This window comes from Dama dama, chromosome 23 (genome assembly GCF_033118175.1).
Source record: "Dama dama isolate Ldn47 chromosome 23, ASM3311817v1, whole genome shotgun sequence".
Lineage (NCBI taxonomy): Eukaryota > Metazoa > Chordata > Mammalia > Artiodactyla > Cervidae > Dama > Dama dama.
In genome coordinates, this window is record NC_083703.1 from 80,679,871 (window position 1) to 80,701,374 (window position 21,504).

Below are 21,504 nucleotides of genomic sequence, written 5' to 3' on the forward strand. Positions count from 1 at the left end.
GCCATCCAACCATCTCATCCTCTGTTGTCCCCTTCTCCTCCTGCCCTCAATCTTTCCCAGCATCAGGGTCTTTCCCAATGAGTCAGTTTTTCACATCAGATGGCCAAAGTATTGGAGCTTCAGCATCAGTCCTTGCAACGAGAATTCAGGGTTGATTTCCTCTAGGATGGACTAGTTTGGTCTCCTTGCAGTCCCAGGGTCTCTCAAGAGTCTTGTCCAGCACCACAGATCGAAAGCATCAGTTCTTCAGCACTCAGCCTTTTGAGCCCAAATGCTGGGCTCTTACCACTGGTCCCCTCTGCTGGGCTATCCTAAAAAATGCTGTGTTACGTGTTGTGGTTTTCATCCCAGGGGAAATAAGTGTGTGAGTGGATGGACAGAAACCTGCCCTCAAATGAGAGCAACGTGAGTCGCTGCTGGGGCAGGAGGAGCGTTTCAGAGAGAGCAGCTGCTGCTTCTTGGAGGCACCCTGTCCCAGCGCCCGGGGGCAGCGCTCGGCTGGCGTCCTAACGCCCGCAGCTGAGCCCGATGGCTGACGCGGTCAGGCTGGGACCATGTGCACTCCACCCTCTCTGTGTCTGCGCCCCGCGTGTAAAGCAGGGATTCGCAAATTCATTCATGTGGTTCGCAGCATTTGTGTATTAAGTGCCCCCTTCCCCAGTGCTGGCACTGCTCTGTGGAGAGGTGCATAAGATGGACATTAAAAGTTAAAAAGTTAGTCACTTAGTCGTGTCTGACTCTTTGTGACCCCAAGGACTGTAGCCCACCAGGCTCATCCATTCCCCAGGCAAGAATATGGAGTGGGTTGCCATTCCCTTCTCCAGGGGATCTTCCCCACCCAGGGATCAAACCCAGGTCTCTCGAATTGCAGACAGACTCTTTACCAACTGAGCCACCAGGAAAGCCAAGATGGACATAAATTCTGCCCTCAAATAGCTCACCCTCTGCAACGGAAGGCAATCCAGAGAGTCAAACGTGTGACAGGATCACACAAGAAGAATCAAGGGTCTGTGTCTGCAGGAAGGGCGGAGGGGAAGTGTCGGTGCAGGAGGACGCTCAGAATGACGTGGGGGTCAGAGAAAGCCTGGCTGAGAAGGGGGGTGGGTGAGGCTGGGCCGGGCAGGAAGCTGAGCGAGAAAGTTCCAGGCAGGGGAAACAGGGAGAGAAACCAACAGCCCAGAGTCAAGCCGGCCCCATCGGGAAAATTTCACTGACTGTTCCTCAGAACACCAACCCCACAAGAGGCTCCTCAGGAAAAGCTTGTGGGGTCGGATAGGCTGTGCAAATCCCGCATATCCTGTGTTTGGAGTTTGTGTTGCCCATTAGCATAAAGACGGACAGACTGACCGAGGTGCTAAGTGGAGCCTGGTTCAGCCCGCCACCATCTCTTCATGCAACACCTGCTGGCATTCTGCAGAGCTTTGTCTCCATGGGAACCAACCTCCAGATGTGGTTTAAACTTAGGCCTCTTTCTCTACAATGTGCAGGTTTCTTAACTCTCTGTCCCACATCGGGGCCACTCAACCCACATTCACCGAGTGCCTCTTGCTAAGTGCCAGACACTGAGCCAGACCCAGCGGGACACGGAGCAGGGACAAGGCTGCCGCCTCCTTTTCAAGAGTCACATGGTCAACCCAAGCAGAGGTGGGCAGAGAACACAGCGGGCAGATGCTGAGGCTCCCCTGAGGATTCAGTGACCCAGACTTTCCAGCGGACAGCTTTGGGGACCAAACGGAACAGACGTGTCCCAAAGCGCTGCTCTTCTCTCTTGTGACGTTTTCTGGACTGACCCATGGCAGGAGCGCACACAGAGGACCCCTAGCAAATCCGAGTGCTTTTAAAAGCAAGAAGCGGGTGGCTGCTTAGAGGTCAGACGAAAGGCAAACCTGCCCAGCAGTTTGTACCCCCTCAACACCTTCCCAAGAAGGGGATTGCAAGCTTCAGGACCACCCCCAGCAGATCCAATTGCAAATGAACACCTTCATACAGCTCCCCAGCCCCACGCAGCCCCTGAGTTAGAATGAACTGGCTTCCACCGCCATGTACACACCATCTGCAGCAACCACATCAGGCCTCCTCACTTAGCACCTGCATAGGATTAGTTTTCAAAGGCTAGGCTTTCCTCTCAAAGATCTAGCATCTAAGAGCAGGATGCACTGCTGGGCAGAGGGGAAGAACAAACCTTCTTTACTGACATGTAAAACATACTTACTTTTCAGTTCAGTTCACCATTCAGTTGCTCGGTTGTGTCCAACTCTTGGTGATCCCATGGACTGTAGCCCGCCAGGCTCCTCTGTCCGTGAGATTCCCCAGGCAAGAATACGGAAGTGGGTTTGCCATTTCCCTCTCCAGGGGATCTTCCTGACCCAGGGATTGAACCTGGGTCTCCTGCACTGGCAAGCAGATTGTTTTGCCACTGAGCCACCTGGGAAGCCAGTACTTATTTTAATCACCCCTGAATATACTCATGTTTAGTTCAAAATATTGTCTCCTTCGGTTTACAGTCAGGACTTGAGGAGCAGTGTAACACGGTGTTAAGAGCATAGAACCCAAATAACAATGCCTACACGTACCAGCAGAAATGTAAGTCCCTGATTTGAGCCAGCTACTCTGAAGGGCATTACCTATTAACCCCTTGCTGCATTCTTAGCCCCATTTTACAGATGAGAAAACAGAGTCTTTAAAAAAAGGTGCAATGGTTTACCCAAGAGCACACAGGAAGACACACAACCAGATTAGACACCTGCCTCAAGTCGCCTCCTTACGAGAAGTGTGTGGACCTTGGCGAGCTGGAATTTCAGCCCCGGAGCTTTCCTGCAGGGGAGGCTTCAGGAAAACCTGCCAAAACCTGCAGTCGCCCTGAAAACTCCCGTCTATCACCTCATTCCTCCGCTTCATCCACACTCCAATGTTAAAAGGTCCATTAGTTCTTCCTCATTTGACCAGTTAGACAACTGATGCTTTGAGACCATCCAAAAACTGGTCCAACAAACCAAGCTGCCAAGTAACCAACTCATGTCCTAAACCAGCGATTCTCAGCCAGGGCGAGCTTGCGCACCAGAGGATGTTTGCGTTACCTGGAGACCTGCTGGGTGGGCGTGACTGGGGTTGGTGGTACTGCTGGCATCTGGGAAGAGGCCGGGGTGCCGCTCCACCCTACAGAGTACACAGGACAGCCCCCATCCCCCTGTGAACAGTTATCCAACCCAGACGGCAGGACGGGCAAGGCTGCGCCCCCTCGGCTTAATCCAGGTTTATCAAGCACCAGAGTCAATAATTATCTTGCACCATTTTACTTACTTAGGGTTCATAAGAGCTGACTCATTGGAAGAAAAGCCCGGATGCTGGGAAAGACTGAAGGCAAAAGCAGAAGGGGGCAGCAGAGGATGAGGTGATTAGACAGCATCACCAACTCCATGGACGTGAGTCTGAGCAAACCCCAGGAGATAGTGAAGGACAAGGGAGCCTGGTATGCTGTAGTCCATGGGGTCACAGAGAGCTGGACATGACTTAACGACGGAACAACACAAGGGTTCATAAACCTCAACAGTGTGGACGTTTGGGGCCAAACGTGTCTCTGATGTGGAGGCTGTCCTGGCGCACGTGTGCGGGATTTTCACAGCATCCCTGGCGTTTACCCCTTAGATACCAGTAGCCCTGCACCCTCCCCGCATCCTGGCAACCAAAAACGTCTCCAGGGATCACCAAGTGTCCCCAGCACCCAACTCGTACTCCAGGATTCCCTCTCCTTCCCCCAGTGGAGAACCATCACTCTAACAAAAGGAAAAGCAGTTTAGCTTTGAAATGAGAATTAAAAGCTCCCCTGGGAAATATTAAGAGAACGTTCTGGATAACCATTATTTAAATATGTAAAAAAAAAAAAAAAAATGTAGGTCAGGGTATGTGTGAAGATATATTAAATACCCGGGCATGTCTGTCAGAAAGGAATATCCCCTTTTATGATCTCCTGCCCAAGTATTGTTGGGGCAACAAATTAACCAACCTCTTTAATTCCCAGCTCTGCGTTATCCATCACATTGAGCTTCAGACACTATCCAGCAGAATAGAAATATAGAGCAGTATTCCCTTTTTGTTGTTAACAGTGTTCTATTTTGGGAGCCCCGTTGTTATTCCAAAATGAACTAGATCTTAACTTGCATCAGTGTTACTAGGAGAGGAGCCGTGAGCGGCCCGTGACTGACCCACAGTGGCTGGCCGCCAGCCCCTCTCCCTTCAGGAGGCGGCCTGTACTCAGACCCCAGGCAGCAGGAGGGGCCCGGGAACGCTGGACAAGCGCCTGGTCTGGTTCCAGGTGAATGAAGCGGTCGTTTCACTGGAAGAGCGCTTGTCCTCCAGCAAGCTAAGAATGCACATCTGCGAAGCCAGAGCATCTTCACCAGGGACCATGTATTCCAAACGTCCCCAAGACAAAACATCATTCCACGAGAAAGAAGGCAGTTCTGCTCTTTGCAGCAACATGGATGCGCCTGAAGGACAGTCTGCTGAGTGCAGGGAGCCAGAGGAGAAAGACAAATACTGCGGGATCTCACTTCTGTGTGCAATCTGAAAAAAACGAAAGCCAAGCTGAGAGCAGAGGGGCGGCTCCCAGGGGCTGAGGGAGGGGGAAAGTCACAGCGGACCAGCGCTTAGTGATAGCGTGATCACGTTCCGGGGAGCCAATACAGCCCCGTGATCTGTCGGTGATGGTACCGAATGGCATTCTTGCAATTTGCTTGAAGAACAGAGCGTAAGCACTCTTGCTACACACACATAGACACACACACAACTCTGTGTGGGGTGTGTCAACTGACCTGACTGTGGTGATCATTTCATAGTGAATACACACGTGAAATCACCACACTGCACATTTAAAATATATACAGGGTTTTAGATAGTCTTTGTTTGGCTTTCCGGGTCTTCATTGTGGCGTACCGCATTTTAACTTTGATGTGCAGGGCCTTTGGTTGTGACATGTGGGCTCGAGTTCCCTGATGGGGGACCGAACCCCAGGATTGGGAGTGCAGAGTCTTAGCTACTGGACCACCAGGGAGGTCCCACAAGCTGCAAAGAGAACCTGGCAGAGACAAATAAGTAAATGTAAATATATATTATATATGTATGTAATATTTATACACAGTTTTTTTGTCCATAAGAAAAGAATTTCCATGGCTTGGGAACTGAGGCACAGCTAAAATCCAGCAAACTTCCATGATGATATAAATCAGAGGTCAGCAAATGTTTCCGATAATGAGCCAGGCAGTCAATATTTTCAACTCTGCAGGTCATACAACCTCTGTTGCAGCTGTTCAATTCTGCAGCATGTAATATGGCCATAGACAGGATGTAAATGATGGGCTGTATTTCCGCTAAAACCTTATTTATGGAATCTGAAATCTGAATTTCATGTAATTCTTAAATCATGAAATATTCTTTTCATTCATCCTCAACCATTTTAAAAAATGGAAAGAAAAAAAAAATTATTTGCTCCTGAGCCACAGGTGAACAGGCAGCAGCCAGGTTTGGCCTGTCCACCTCTTACAAGGAACACGACAAAAGAGGGACATCTCATCATCTCCGCCCAAAATCCCATAAATTCCCACTTTTCTGTCTTTGAGATGAAGGAGAACATCCTGGACATTTGGGACTCGGTTTAGTGGCACTACAGGAAACAATCTTGCTAACACTTGAGTTTCTGGAGTATTCCGTCTTTAGAGGATTGAATAAACATTACAGGACAAACTTGGAGTAACTTAGTGCTGGCTTTTTTCTTTTCCTGCTATGATTCCATAAAACAGGAGTTTATAATAGAAAGTAAGGCTTCCCAGGTGGCTCAGTGGTCATGAAGCCACCTGCCAATGCAGGAGAAGCAGGAGACCTGGGTTAGAGCCCTGGTTTGGGGAGATCCCCTGGAGAAGGAAATGGCAATCGCTCCAGTGTTCTTGCCTGGAGAATTCCATGGACAGAGGAGCCTGGTGGGCTACAGTCCACGGGGTCACATGGAGTCGGACACGACTGAGCGACTGAGCACACACAGTAGAAAGTAACCGATGAGCTGGATACTTTAAGGACTTCCTGGTTAAAAACTAGAGAAGAAGAAAGAAAAAATCCTTGGTTTCTAAACTGGATAAAATACAAAGATCTCAGTTCCCATGTGAAAGGAAGTTCTCAAAAAATGTGCCCCCAACCCCTGTCTCTCTCAGCACAGACAAGCATCAGAACCAAGAGGAGAGAAGCTTATCTGAGAACTTCTTGGAGGTTATAAATTCTTCATCAACTCCAGATTAAGTTTGTAAAAGGGATTTTTTTTTTCTACTTCTTTTTTTTAAGTCACCGTGATCACAATTTTCAGATTTTCAGCTACTTACAAAACTTTTTTCTCCCTCCTTCTCTCACAGAGAAGGTCAATCACTTTTTAGATATAAGAGAATTTGAGAAGAGATTAATGACAAAGACAAATGATGATTTTTATTTTAGCAGAAGTTTCGGTGCATTTTCTGCCCGGCCCGGGGACTGATAATAAAGTATACTTGACATATAACTGCGTAAGTTCTTTGCTTTCAAGTTCCACGATGGATCAAAAGAGCCAATTCTCTCTTTAGAAAGAAATGTCCTGGAAGGAAAAATAAAAGGAAGGTTGGGGGGAACCTCATCCACCTCTTTTGTCTTTTTCTCTTTTCTTTATGGCCCAGAGACAGAGACTTGAGTGACTTCTTCAGAAAAGAGATCAGTGAAATTGTCAGTTGATTACTTCTCCTTGATTAGCATTTATAAGAGCCCTGTGATACAGTATTTGCATTCCTATTTAGCCGTGATTTTTGTGGGGCACCAATGATTAAACTTGTCACGGGGCTTGATTGACGGGGTCAGATCTTCACTTTCTACTCTTTTGAAATTAAAAACAAATGTGTCAGCTGCCTTCATGGGCCGGAGCGCCGTGAAGCTCGCCTGCCTTGTCATTGCAGATAGGTCAGGAATGTTTTAATTTTAGGGATGGATTCTGCTTGTCAAGTAGAGTGTGATGGCGTGTGGTTCTGGAGATGAGATGTGAAGGGTGTAAAACAAAGAAGGGGAAGAACAAAGACAAAGACACTCACATTATTAGACAGATTTAATTAGTCTGAATGGATATTATGCTAGATGAAGCAGTGAGCTGTGAAATTAACCCTTGATTACAGACTGGCGGATCATCCTCGGGAAGAGAATCAAACCTTTGTGAAGAGATGCGAGGTGTGATTGCAGTTCCTCCTGCCCTCCTGGGTTGCCTGCCAGATCCGCACCCCCTCCCGGTCTACTGAAACACCAGGGGAAGCTGGTCTGGAGCGTGTGCGAGCCGTGTGCGTAGAGGAGGAGTCCCCTTCCACTTCGGAGAAAGTGACAAGCCAACGGCGGTTGGGTGCAAAAGCTAAGGAGCTCCCGATGATGATGCAGGTTTCCGAGTCCACAATCTGGGCGACGAACAACCAAGTTTGAAGAAGCGTTGTTTATTTTGCGCGTCTGCATTGAACAGCTCTAGCAGTCACCCTAGAAGGTCACCTCCCAGGCATGCCCCTGAAACAACCTTCCCCTACCTGTCCCTAACGCAGCCACGGTCTTCTCCAGGGAATCCCAGCTACCGTGTGACTCCCAAGAATTCCACGCATATTAACAGAGAGATGGAAGGCCGAGACACCTGAAGCACAGATGCCCAATTAAGCAAAAATTGCTTATACCGAGGACCTCAACAAAGAGGGGACGGCTGTGAGAGACAACGTACATACGAGGGTCCCCGGGTCTGAGACGCTGTGGCCGTCCAGAAATCCTTTCATTTGTACAAGTTATCAAGGCTGTATAAGCCTTTGTACAAGCCTTGTATAAGCTGCACCAATTAATGTCTCTACTTCCGAGTGACTCCGTCTCCATCACTCCCAGCACGTCTCAGGAACGGGAAGCCTCCGGGAGCATCACACAGGGAAGGAGGGTCTGTTAGGCTGGCCCAGGGTCAAGTGGAAAGTAAGCAAACTGGGAGGAAGCAGAGTTGTAAAATTTGCTTTAGGGTCTGTCCCCAAAGCCAGTCTTCTCATCGGTTAAAGCGGCGTACGGCTCCTTCCCTAAGGATCTCTCCCAGTCACGCGGAGAGTGAAGTCTGAGTTGTGCGCATAAAGTGCCGGAAAGGCATCCTGGGCCATGACTGTGGTCAGCGTCAAAACACAGGGCACTAATTCTCAGTCACTTTCCTGGCTCTGGTTCCTGTCTCCCTCCTCACAGCTTCGCGCCTTCATGTTTAGACGGCTCCCGTTTAGGAAAGTCCTGGTTGAGGAACTCCCCGGGTAGTATTTAGCTGTGGTCTTCGGACTCCGGATGAGCTGCAAGTGACTGCGCATCATCCATTCCCCGTTGCTGTTGAAGGCTGAGGGCGGCCAGTGAACTCACTGGCATTACACTGGAATTTCCGCTTTTGAATCGTTTCTATTTTGGCCGCCTTGGGTCTCCGTTGCTGCGCGGGCCCCTCTCTGGTTTCCGCGCGCAGGCGTCTCACTGCGGTGGCGTGCCCTGTTGCGGGGCACGGGCTCGAGAACTTGCAGCCTTGGGTGGCCGTGGCGCTCAGGCGTAGTTGCTCCGCCGCCTGTGGAATCTTCCCAGACCAGGGATCAAACCCACATGCCCTGCCCTGGCGAGCAGGTTCTCGACCGCTGGACCACCAGGGAAGTCCCACCCTGAAATTTTCTGAATGTTAGAGACGGAAGGGAAATTGGGATCTTCACCCTGCGGTGCTTCTGGGAGCCAGGCCTGTGTGTGTGTGAACACGTTCACAGGTCCGGGTGGGGGAGCGTGGAGAATTACTGCTCTGCCGGGAAAGCGAGGTCTCCTTATCAGTGGGTGCTTCGGGTGACCAGCCAGTGGGGGCCACAGTGCTCCAGGCAGATGCATCTCAAGGTTTCTGGAAAGTCAGACTTTCTACAGGTAAACACAGCTCCTTGGAAATAAGGATTGTTTTCTTCCCAGAGGTGAGGTAGTGTTTCTGAAGAAATTGCCTCCTTAGCCCTAAGTAATAAGAGAACCCACCTCCGGTCTCCACTTTGCGGAGGAAGGGACTTAAGCTCATCAGGACTGGAGCTCAGCAGCATTAGCACACTTACCCCCGAACACACACAGTGGTCACACAGTGATTTACACAGAACTTTGGGGGGCTTCCCTGATAGCTCAGGTGGTAAAGAATCCGCCTGCAACGCAAGAGACTCTGGTTCAATCCCTGGGTTGGGAAGCTCCCCTGGAGAAGGGAAAGGCTACCCACTCCAGTATTCTGGCCTGGAGAATTCCATGGACTGTATAGACAGTGGGGTCACAAAGAGTCAGACACGACTGAGGGACTTTCACTTTTTCACTTTGCAGGGGGCGGGGAGGAGGACAGCTCTGTATTTGTTTTAAAGCATATTCAAATGCATGTCGGTGTCGGCCTTCTTAGCTTCATCGCGATGGACATCATAACCCACATCACCCTCTGCTGTGAGGCCTGGTCTGTGCACTGTAGGATATTAAGCAGCATCCCTGGCTTCTTTCTACCTACTAGACGTTAGTCCCCTCACTCCCCAACACGTCTCCAGACATTTCCAAAGGCCTCTGGGGGTCAAAGCAATCCCCAGTTGAGGACTGACATGTATCTATGACAAACCTAGACAGTGTATTAAAAAGCAGAGGCATCATTTTGCCGACAAATGTCCATCTAGTCAAAGCTATGGTTTTTCCAGTAGTCATGTACTGATGTGAGAGTTGGACCATAAAGAAGGCTGGGCACCAGAAAATTGATGCTTTCAAACTGTGGTGTTGGAGAAGACTCTTGAGAGCCCCTTGGACAGCTAGGAGATCAAACCGGTCAGTTCTCAAGGAAATCAACCCTGAAGACTGGTGCCAAACTGGAAGCTCCAATCCTTTGGCCACCTGATCCGAAGAGCCGCCTCACTGGAAAAGACTCTGGAGCTGGGAAAAATTGGGGACAAAAGGGGAAGGTGGTGACAGAGAATGAGATGGTCGGATGGCATCACCAACTCAGTAGACATGAGTTTGAAGAAACTCTGGGAGATAGTGAGGGACAGGGAAGCCTGGCATGCTGCAGTCCATGGGGTCTCAGAGAGTCAGACACAACTGAGCAACTAAACAACAAAAATGTATCTGTAATCCCATAGACACTATTGCCTAGGATAAAAGCTAAGAAAGAAAAACGTGAGCCAAATTAAAGAAAAAATTAGGTTAAAACAAACAGTAGAGAGAATACAGGTGATCATGATGTTGCAAAAAAAAGAAATTTTTAGGAGATGCTAGTTTGGCATCAAATTCACATTTTACAAATGGGGATAACTGACACCCAGAACATGGACTAGGTTGGAGCAGAATCACCCAGGTTTTGTCCCTGTATTAATCTCATGAAAATAATACAGGAAAGCACAGCACGCGGCAATAATGATGATCCGTAACCTGCTGTGTGACAGCTTTTTACATGTCGTAACTCGTTTAATATTTACGCCAATGCTGTGACGTAGGAATTATCATCATTCCCATTTACAAAAAAAAGATGAGAAAATTTGTTAAACAAATCTATGTTGGGAAAGGAAGATAATAAGTAATTTGGTGGAGCTGTGGATAGAGTATGCAATTTATCACTTATGCTTTCATGCCATGATGGTGGTGGTTTAGTCGCTAAGTCACATCTGACTCTTGCAACCCCATGGACTGTAGCCCCCGGGCTCATCTGTCCATGGGATTCCCCAGGCATGAATACTGGAGTGGTTGCCACTTCCTTCTCCAGAGGATCTTCCCGACCTAGGAATTGAACCCAGTTCTCCTGCATTGCAGGCACATTCTTTACGGACTGAGCTAAGAGTGAAACCCCCTTTCATGACATGACTTAAAATATTTTTCTTGGAAATTCCCTAGTGGTCCAGTGGTGAGGACTCTGCTTTCACTGCCGAGGACCCAGGTTCAATCCCTGGATGGGGAACTAAGATCCTGCAAGCTGGGCAGCTCAGCCAAAAAACATAATACAATAAAATAATTCTCTTAACGCCTACTATGTTCCAAGTTGCTGTTCAGTCACTCAGTCATATCCAACTCTTTGCAACCCCACGGACTGCAGCTAGCCAAGCTCCCCGTCCTTGACTATCTCCCAGAGTTTGCTCAAACTCTTGTCCACTGAGTCGGGGATGCCATCCAACCATCTTATCATCAGATGCCTGCTTCTTCATCTGCTCTCAGTCTTTCCCAGCACCAGGGTATTTTCCAACGAGGAGACTCTTTGAATCAGATGGCCAAAGTATTGGAGCTTCAGCATCAGTCCTTCCAATGAATATTCAGGGCTGACTTCCTTTAGGATGGACTGGTTGGCTCTCCTTGCTCTCCAAGGGACCCTCAAGAGTGTTCCAAGTGACATGCCACATCTGAGCCAGCATCACCACTTAACTCATATCACTATTATCATTCATCATTATTGACATGGGTTTGTGTGCAGACCCTGGTTCGATTCCTGGTTGGGAAGATCCCCTGGAGAAGGGATAGGCTACCCACTCCAGTATCCTTGGGCTTCCCTTGTGGCCCAGCTGGTAAAGAATCCGCCTGCAATGTGGGAGACCTGGGTTTGATCCCTGGGTTGGGAAGATCCCCTGGAGAAGGGAACGGCTACCCACTCCAGTATTCTGGCCTGAAAAATTCCATGGACAATCCATGGGGGCACAAAGAGTCAGACATGACTGAGAGACTTTCACTTCACTCACTGCATTAGCAGAGGCAGGCTATAGCTGCTACTTCTGAATATTATTCACACCAAACTAGAGAATTCGTGTTTTCTATTGGGCTCCCAGAGGTTTTTCACTGTCAAAAAAAAAAAAGCAGGAAGGTTATAAGTTAGAAATGCTTTAGGCAGCAAATAAAACCCAACTTTATGTAGCTTGATTTAAGTAAATCGAGGCTTTCTCTTCTCACCATCATGGCGCTCAGAAGCAGGTGGCTGTGGCGTTGTGTCGATGGGTAATGGTGTTAGAAGGTGTCTCTGTGAGTCACTTGGTGGTTATCTCACAGCTGCAGGATGGCTGCTGGCATGAGACAGGATGTCTGCATTCAAGGTGGGGAAAGAAGTGGAATGACTATTCCGCTCACCTGGGTCCCCTTTTCTCTGGGGTGGCAAGTCTTTCCCAGAGACCCAGCAGAATTCCACTTAAGCTTCCTCGGCCAGAGCTGTGTGTTTTTCTGTCACTCATGGAAGCACAATGCTGCCACGTGAGTGTTAGGTGGGCACATGGCCACAGAGAACAAAGCCAGAGTTTTACCAGCAGGAAGAAGAGGGAAATGGAAACAGAGTAGATGACCAACAGCATCTATCCTGAGGACCGTACTGGGGGCAAAGGTGCTCTGTCTAGCCTCTTTTCCTTTCCTTTCCTGTCCCTGCTTAACGAGCAATTGGCTGGAGATCTTTTTTTCCATTCTGAATTAACGTTAATTAATCACCAAATGTGTACTAAGGAAATACTGTTGACCAAAAATGTCCTGAGTTTAGTGGAATATATAAACAATATTATAGGGACTTCCCTGGGGGTTCACTAGCTAAGACTCCATGCTTCCAATAGAGGAGGCCTGGGTTCGATCCCTGGTCAGGGAACTAGCTCCCACATGCCTCAGCTAAGAGTTTACATGCGGCAACTAAAGATTCTGAGGGCCACAGCTAAGACCCAGTGCGGCCAAAGGAATATAAACAAGCAGGCCTGCCTGCTGTCATCAGGACCACCATGACCAGTGCCGCGCGGACCTGAACGCGGACTATTTCACATACACCATCTCGTGGAACCGGCACAGTGACGTTAAGTGTTCTCATTCACATTTAGCCAAAGAGGAAATCAAATTTCAAGAGGCAAAATGGCTCACTGAAGCTCGCTGAGTTGCAAAGTGGCAGGTCTGGGTTTGAACCCAAGCCTGAGGAGCCCCAAAGCCCACCGCCTTCCCCTTCAAAGCGCTGACAAGACAGCAGGGGAGTCAAGTTTAACTCAGTCTCATGGGCGGTGGTTTACCAGCATTGCAGGGCAAAACAGAGTACATGCTCAGACACATGGTCCTGGAAATAGGTTTCGGAAGAATAACAAGGAAGACGGGTTTCATGAGGGTCAGACGTAGTCAAGAGAGATGCTTGAGTTGCCCCTTAAGACTTGGTTTCCAAAAAAAAAAAAGACTTGGTTTCCATAAATAGTGGTTATTAAGATCAGTGCTGGGCTCTCAGCTAACAGAAGCAGAGACGCAAACAGAACTCGGAAATGTGGACCTCCGCAAAGCAAGCGGAGACCGTTACACCCAGTGAGACCTACTTGGGGGTTGCGGGCATTCTGGAGGTTTCTTAGTGTTCCCCGCGGGTCCTGAGACCCTCGGGCTTCCGCTGCTGCCGCGCTTCGGCCGGGCTGAGAGCAGGCTGCCCACAGACGCAGCGCCGAGGACGTGCGGGGCCTCTCGCTTCTGGAGTGTGTTTGTGCAGACACGTTTTCCGAAACTAAATGCAGCAGCCCGCCAAGCTGAAAAAGGAGGCTGTGTTCTTTCTCGTCACACAGCGTTTCTGAATGCCCATGGATGTGAAAGAAAGAAAACAGAACCCAGAAAGTCCAGGATATGTGATATTCCCAAACCACACAACAGACAGGAAGTTTTCTGAATGAGAAATCCGCTCCCTTCTTAAGGGACTTCCTTGTTGGTTTGGAGACTATTCTGGCGCTTTACAAACTCTGATAAGGAACAATTTTAATTCAATACAGCTCAGTTTGACCAACTATTTCTGAGTACTTCCTTTGTGCCAGGCTCTGTGCGAGATTCTCTCGCAAGATACTGGTGGATGCAAAGATAAGTACGGCCAAGAGGGACCCTTATGGCAGAGAAAGCAGTGAGGACCTCACGGAGAGGACAAGGAAGTGGTAGGAGCATGCGATGATGGCCCTTTCTCCCCCATCTTCCTCTGTTCCAGAGCGATGGAAAAATAACGCATGTGGTGACTTCCCTTGTGGTCCAGTGGCTAAGAATCCACCTCCCAATGCAGGGGGCACTGGTTCAACCCCTGGTCTGGGAAGATGCCACATGCCTTGGAGCAACTAAGCCTGTGTGCCACGACTACTGAGCCTGCTCCCTCTAAAGCCCGAGCCCCAAAACAAGAGCAGCCACTGCAGTGAGAAGCCCACTCACCATAACTAGAGAGCAGACCTGGCTTGCCCCAACTAGAGAAAGCGTTCACAGGCTCAGTGCAGCCAGAAAAATGTGTCAATAGTTTTTTTAAAGGCTGCATACGGAAAAACAGAACAAGGGAAGGCATTGTACCAAGGTAGCAAAGAGCATTTATTTGAGAATCATATTCTTCCAAGATTTGAGCCTGCTCCCCTGCTTGTCCTCTTGTCTGGATGCGTCACTGTAGCTCTCAGGGGCCTCTCAGATTGCTCAGTTGGTAAAGAATCCACCTGCAGTGCAGAAGACATTGCTGCAATGCTCAATTCCTGGGTCGGGAAGATCCGCTGGAGAAGGGATAGGCTATCCAGTCCGGTATTCTTGGGCTTTCCTTGTGACTCAGCTGGTAAAGAATCCGCCTGCAATGCCGGAGACCTGGGTCCGATCCCTAAGTTGGGAAGATGCCCTGAAGAAAGGAACAGCCACCCACTCCAGTATTCTGCTCTGTACAGTTCACGGGAGGCAAAGAGTCAGACATGACTGAACGACTTTCACTTTCACCTCTCAGAGACTCAGTTTTCTCATCTGTAAAATGGGTGTGGTAAAACTCCCTACCTCACAGGGCTGCTGTGAAAACTCATCGAGATCATGCAAGAAAAGCACTTAGCAGGGTACCTGGCACACACTGAACTCTCCGATAATTTTTGTTTTCAGTCATAACAATTGCTGATAATGTGTTGTTATTTTCATTTAACTCAGTGCCATATCTGGAATTTAGTAAGCACTCAATTAAGTTTTGCTAGTTATTATTGTTGCGGTTGCTGTTGAAGTATTTAACACTGGTGTCTGGCAAAACAGAACCACACGACGGGCACAGCTAGGATCCTTCTAGAGCCCTGGTGAGTAAGCATGGCACTCTCCCTGTGGGACACTCTCTGGGAGACTGAGCCTATGGAACCCTGACCCATGATTCACCTTGGGAGGCAATATGCTTTTTCTCTTTCACCTCTGCGAAAGCACCCTAGTCCCCTCGATCCTTCCAAAGCCATCATAAACGTAAAATTCACCAAACTGAAGCCAGAAACTTCCAGACTGCCCTGGCCAGGCCACACACTAGCCAGTGGTGTATCTGCGCTTCTATGCTTGACACTGAGTTTGGCTCCACTAGATACAAGATGCAAAGGGTCTGGCGCCACATTTTATTTCAGTTGGGCTTCCCTTCCTTCAGGCAGTATGTCCTAGAAACTGCGAGCCTCCTGCAAGCCTTACACTTAGCTAGAATTCCAGCTTCTTGCTACCTTTCTCTTCCTTGTCTCCTATGGTAGAAAGTCTTGCTTTATTTCAAAGGGTTACTGAAATACCACCTCCTCCAGAAAGTCTCCCTGGATCCTCTTTCTTTGCCCAAGCTAGAAAAGAAATCGGCCCTGCCTCTGGGTATCCTCAGAGTGTTCTCTGAGCTGTGTCAAACCAAGATATGGTTTTTAACCATGTATATGTTAGTCATGGCTATGGATTGCCCGTGACAGAAAATCCACTCAAACCAGCTTAAGTCCAGAGGGAATTTACCAGCTCCTCTGAAGGTCAATGGTGTAGCTAGATTCAGAGGAAGCTGAAACCAGCGTTTAAACGGCTTCATTGAAAATCTGGCCTTAACCTCTTAAATCTACTGGCTCTTCAGCAGCGCGATTCTCTGACACTATTTCCACCACGTGGTGGCGCCGAAGCTCCAGCTGAGCCCCTCCGCAGTGAAGGGTTCCAGCAAACGTCCCTCATTGGACGGAACTGGGTCAGGTGTCCACGCCGGGGCCAATCACTGTGGCCAGGAGAGCAGAAGACAGGGATTGGCCAGATTGGAGTCACGTGCCGGCTGGTAGCTGGAAAGCGGGGTGAGCCCCAGCCAAGCCATTGGCCTTAATGTGAGAGGTGGTTCCCTAAAGGAAGATTGGGGTTGGTACCCAGCAGCAGCAACAACTATGTATGGCAGGTATAAAAGCTCTGCGGGTTCGTCTTTTGGTACCTCACGGGGCCTAGGCTTTTTTCCTCATAAAATAGATGCTCCATAAAATTACAGAATGAATGAAAAAAAAAGAAGGGATGAAACGAAAGTACTTACCTATTGGATTTGCATGCTTCCTCCTGGCTCAGTTACATTGGCTAAGCAGAGGTCACACATCCAGCTGAGTATTTCTCCAACAATCTCTCTTAGGGAAAATCTTTGTAAAGCAGACATCACAGACCTTCCATCTGGAGTCGGAAATGATGTAGAAGATCCTAACCTTTAATAATCCAAAGTGCCTCACAGCCTATTTTTTAAATTGTTGTTAACCAAATATGTGAGAATTCACCATGACCTAGTCCTTGACTCATCTATTTGAATCTTTTCTTTCCAGCCATTTCTGGTCATGAAAAAAGGGCAGGATTTCTGGCATCCTTCCTGCTTCTTTGTTATTAAAAGCAGGATCAGTTAATAAATAATTATGATGCTCAGTTTCTAGGGAACAAGGAGATAAGGGCAGGAACACTTGAGTCTCACAAATTACATGCTATAGGATAGATTTTCACCCAGAGTGGAGAACAGCCTAGCGTTCTTTTTCTTTCCTGTGGCATAAATTGTTCTAATTATATGTGCAAGATCCTCTTTCCCCAAAGATATGAGTTGGAGGCACTGTGTCTGTTCTTTTAATTCCAAGCAGCATTTGCGGTTACGTGTTCCCAGCCCCCCTTGTTTTCAAACTGAATTGTTTCAGTGGTAGCTTGGTGTGTCAGCTTGTAAGTCTATAAAACAGTTTTATACCAGCTGGAGATTCAACATGCTACATGAATACATAACAGTGCCTAACCAAGAAGGTTTGTAATTCAGTAATTAGCTGTAATTAATGAACACAAAGTGAAGACTCATTTACAGTTTAAATTATCACATTAGCTCCTGTCACCCTCTATGTACACAAAACAGCAGGAATTCAATTATTTTTATTCTTCAAAGCTAATTTAAAATTTAAGGGATGCCATTACATGAAATAATAGGTAGGAAATGTAATCGAAATCACTGAGAACAGTTGGCCGTCCTTAGAATAAAAAAAAAAAAAATGCGATCGCTGACGATTTGGAAATGTTTTTTCATCTGTGAACAGATGAAGGATTGAAATCTCTGCTCTTTTCAGTGTATTTAATTTAAAAGAGGAAGCGAGTTTGGTGGTTGCTGAATCTTTGTGCAAAAGAGAATCATTGTGCATAATTGTAACAGCAGTTGATAACGGATAATGCTGTTGATAGTAACGAGATGACAGCCTGGCAGACTCACGTTCCATTACCCTTAACCGGGGCTGAGCCTGGGCTGAGCCTCCCACCACTGCACGGGGCTCCTGGACCTGTCACCCATTTTTGAGGCATGATTTCAGCTCGGGAGGCCTTGCGTCACTGTCACGTTGCTGCAGCCCTCAGTTCCTTGCATGTATATATGATGAATATTGTTTAATTCATTCATCGAACACTGACCCGGCACTTCATCTCCCTCAAGACCACATCCTCGATCTCATGGGGCCAGCATTCCATGGGAAGAGACAGAAAATGGTTCTCAAGTTCGTCTGTTCACAGATTCATGGGAGAAGCTTTAAAAATATCTGTCTGTCAGTGTCTCGTTCCCAGTCCCAGTGAACCAAACCCAATTTTCTGGGAATCAGGTATGGGCATCAGGATTTTTTAATAGATTTCCAGGTGATTCCAATATGCATCAGAGTTGCGAACTACTGTGATCAATAAATGCAACCAGTAAATTAGCATTCCTTGATGATGGATGCTGTGATAAAAACAAAGCAAGGGAATGCGGAAGGTGACTGAGGGCTGCTCTGGAGTGAATATTCGGGAAAACGTCTCTGGGTGGCTCCTTGGGAGGAGACCTGAATGATAAAAACAAAGGAGCCAGTCCTGAGAAGATCTGGGAGGATCTGTTGTTAGAACTCAGGCGTCAGCCACTCGACCCCCTCTTCCTTCCTTTCCTTCTATTTCTCCTTCTTCTCTTTTATTTACTTACTATTTATTTATTGCCATTTTAACCCTTTAAAAATGTGAAACTTCCTTAGTTCAAGCATCATCCAAATTCAAGCTGCAAAGCAAATTTGGCTCACTCAAACCACGTTCCAGAAAACAAACAAACAAAAAGACCCACACATGCAAAGGCCCTGAGGCAGATTTGAGTTGAAAGCATTAGACCAGCAGAAAGAAGGCTTGAGGAGGCGGGGCTTACCAGTTTGTAGAAGAGATGGCTAGAATTTTTAAATGTGGGTGGATGTTTAGGTGTTATTTTATGTATGATGAAAGGCATTGATGTATTTCAAGCAGGGGATGAATGAATGTGTGTGTGTGTGTGTGTGTGTGTGTGTGTGTGTGAAAGAGACACTTGTGTTCCCACACTCACCACAGTGTATCTCCCGGCAGCTTCCACTTATCTCCTCTCATGGCAGTTCCAGGAAGGGGAGGAAAAACAAGTCTGAGTGAAATGAGAGCAGTGTCTGTTGCTTTCGACTCTGGTACCGTGCTTTCCCCTCCTCTTCCTATGATCATTTGTCTTTTCCTTTAAATAGGCCACTCGGAGCGCACTGTCTAATTTTTCATAGGTGATCGACTGCTGAGTGGGGGTTTAGGTAGACAGAGGGAAGGCGCTGATAAGCTGGAGCACAGATTCTATTAGGGAAATGCGGAGGTAATTAATGAATCCTGCCAGTAATTGGGAAGGTGTGAGTCCCCGTAATATCGTAATGATAGTCATCCGTCTGGGCACCCCCGTCACTCCGAGCCATCTCTCATCACTCTCTGATCTCAGACTCTTAGCCATGCAAATCTCCCTGACAGGCCGCTGTGTCTCTGTCTCTCTAATTGGCCGGTATAGAGTTGTTTATGAATATTGTCGGCATTTAGGCCTCAGTTGGAGCTTGTTCAAAAATCGTTAGCAAAGTTGCCTTAACAGCATTGTCAAGAATGTATTCCCCTGTTTCGATATCTGTTTTTAAGCCGGCAGAGGTTCGGGATGAAATTAAGTGATGCATTGTGTGGACTGGAGCTCTGTGTGTGTCATGGTTATTAAACTATTTTTGAAGTAAAAACCAATTTACAGTAATTTCTCATCCCGCTTAGGGTAAAACTTCCGTTTGTGTGCGGGAACGGGATGTCTTTTTAAGAGCACGTCCTCCGTTCTGAATAGCGCATTGAGTATATTAATGCCATCTTCAGACAAAACCATTTGCAAAAATTACAGTTTTGCATCAAGACTGGTTTCTAAACATCCGTCACCATTTCATTCCAAATGGGCACCTTTACGGGAACCATTTGCCATGTTTTCTTGCCAACAATTTTTCCTGCACTCAAGTGGCTATCCTTTCATCTCCCCCAACCAAATTAGGTGATGGATTGTTTGAAATGCTACAAAAAAAATTGTCTTAAGCCCTTATGAATCTGGTAAGTGAGTTTAATGTGTCATGATGTTTGAGAGGGATCTTTTAAATATTTAGAAAATATGGGAAATAGTGTTTTAATGTATAATCGACACACTTTCACATATTCAGATATGAAATAGTCCAGTTCAGAGTGCATCTTTATCAATTCCAAACAGAAGAGAAATTTAGGAAACTCTGGTCTCCATTTTGCCCCCGTGGAGGAAGAGAGAGGCTTGGTTGCAAAGGACAGCCCGAATTCAGAAGTCTTCAGGCTCATCTTCTGCTCGCCAGCCCTGAGTGGCCTTGATTCAACTTCCCAGCCTCACTAAGCTTCAAGTTTCCCATCTGTCTTCCCATCCCCGCATCTCAAATGTAGTTTACAGCACATTCATGGATATGTATGTACTTCATATATGTATATGCACATATATATGTAGGTTTACTCGGGTGGCACTACTAGTAAAGAATCTGCCAGCGCAGGAGACCTGGGTTTGATCCCTGGATCCAGAAGATTCTCTGGAGAAGGAAGTGGCAACCCACTCCAGTATTCTTGCCTGGAGAATCCCATGGACAGAGGGGCCTGCCGGGCCACAGTCCCTGGAGTCGCAGAGTCGGACATGACTGAGCGCGCGTGCGCGCATGACAGCAGCGTAAGGACCAGGCAGGCTGGAGTGAGGAAGCATCTCTGGGAATGTGCTTTCCAGAGCCTCGGTGAGGGGGTCAACCGTCCCCGTTTGCCTGGGACTGAGGGGCTTCCCAGCGTGGGGATCCAAAACCAGGACAGCCCAGGCAAACGGGGCTGGGGAGGCCGCCCGAAGTGTAAGCAGGACTCCTTTTTCAGCCTCCCGTGCAGGCCCTCCGCGGGCAATGGCTTGCTAAAGCCCCCAATGCACAGAAAATCTTCGCTCCCGTCTCTAACTCTGCAGATGAGTTGCGTTTCTCTGTAGAACCATCTGGAATGTTCCAAGTCCTCTCGAGGGATATAAATGGCTGCTCGAGGGACTTGCCTGGAGGTCCAGTGGGTAAGACTCTGCTTCCATCGCAGGAGGCTCGGGCTCCATCCCTGGTCAGGGGACTATTAGTAAGATCCCGCGGGCCCCGTGGCGAGGCCAGAAGACAAAGCCGCAGAAAAGGAACGGCTGCTCGAGCCACGCTGGCGCTCCGCAGAGGGCTCCGCCTCGGCTCCTGCAGAAGTTTCTGTGGGTTCGGATAACAGGGCCGCTGAGGGCTGCTCTCCCATCCGCGTCAGGACGGCGGGAACAGGCAGGGTGAGTCCGTGGGGCCGCGTCCCGGCACCCGGGAATCGCCGGGAAGCGGCTGAGAGCGGTGCCCGCGCCTGGAGCGGGGTCTGAGGCCGTCAGCCTGGCAGGCCTTGCCCGGGGAGCCCCAGCAGCATCTCAGGGACGGGCTCCGGGCCTCCTGGCCGTCCGTGAGCAGACATGGGGAGCCCACAGCCGTCCCAACCTGCTGATCTCCCCTCTGAGGACAGTCCTAGCCGAGGAAGCGTCTAGCCCTATAGCCTCCCAGGGTGGTCTGCTTTGACAGCCAGGACTTTCTCGTGAAAGTCTTCGCTCATCCCAACAGCATACCAGCTGCATCATCTCTAAATGAAAGGCTTTATTTTGCAATCCCCGACTCCACCCCGCCCAGCCCCGAGCACATTTTTCTCATCACTCTTCCTTAAATCTGAATGAATAGCTGTAACAGACACAGCTGCTGGTGGGCCTCTGTCGTGAGCAAGGAGACTGAGACGGTTTCGAACCTAAACCTCAAACTGGAATGCCACAGGAGCCGCAAGACTCCGTTCTTGAAATAAAATACAAGGCGGGGCGCCGCAGAGAGGGAGGCAGGTGAAGTGCAGGGAACTTCTCTGAACGCAGCAGCGGCCAACGCTGGAGGCAAACTGCAGCGCGGAGTAATT

General features: G+C 48.4%; 1 protein-coding gene across 2 annotated transcripts in view; it reads left to right on the plus strand.

The window, feature by feature from the left end:
- TSHZ2 (teashirt zinc finger homeobox 2) overlaps positions 1-21,504 on the plus strand; it is a 480,973-nt gene that overhangs the window by 430,203 nt on the left and 29,266 nt on the right. The gene's annotated exons all lie outside the window — the stretch shown is intronic.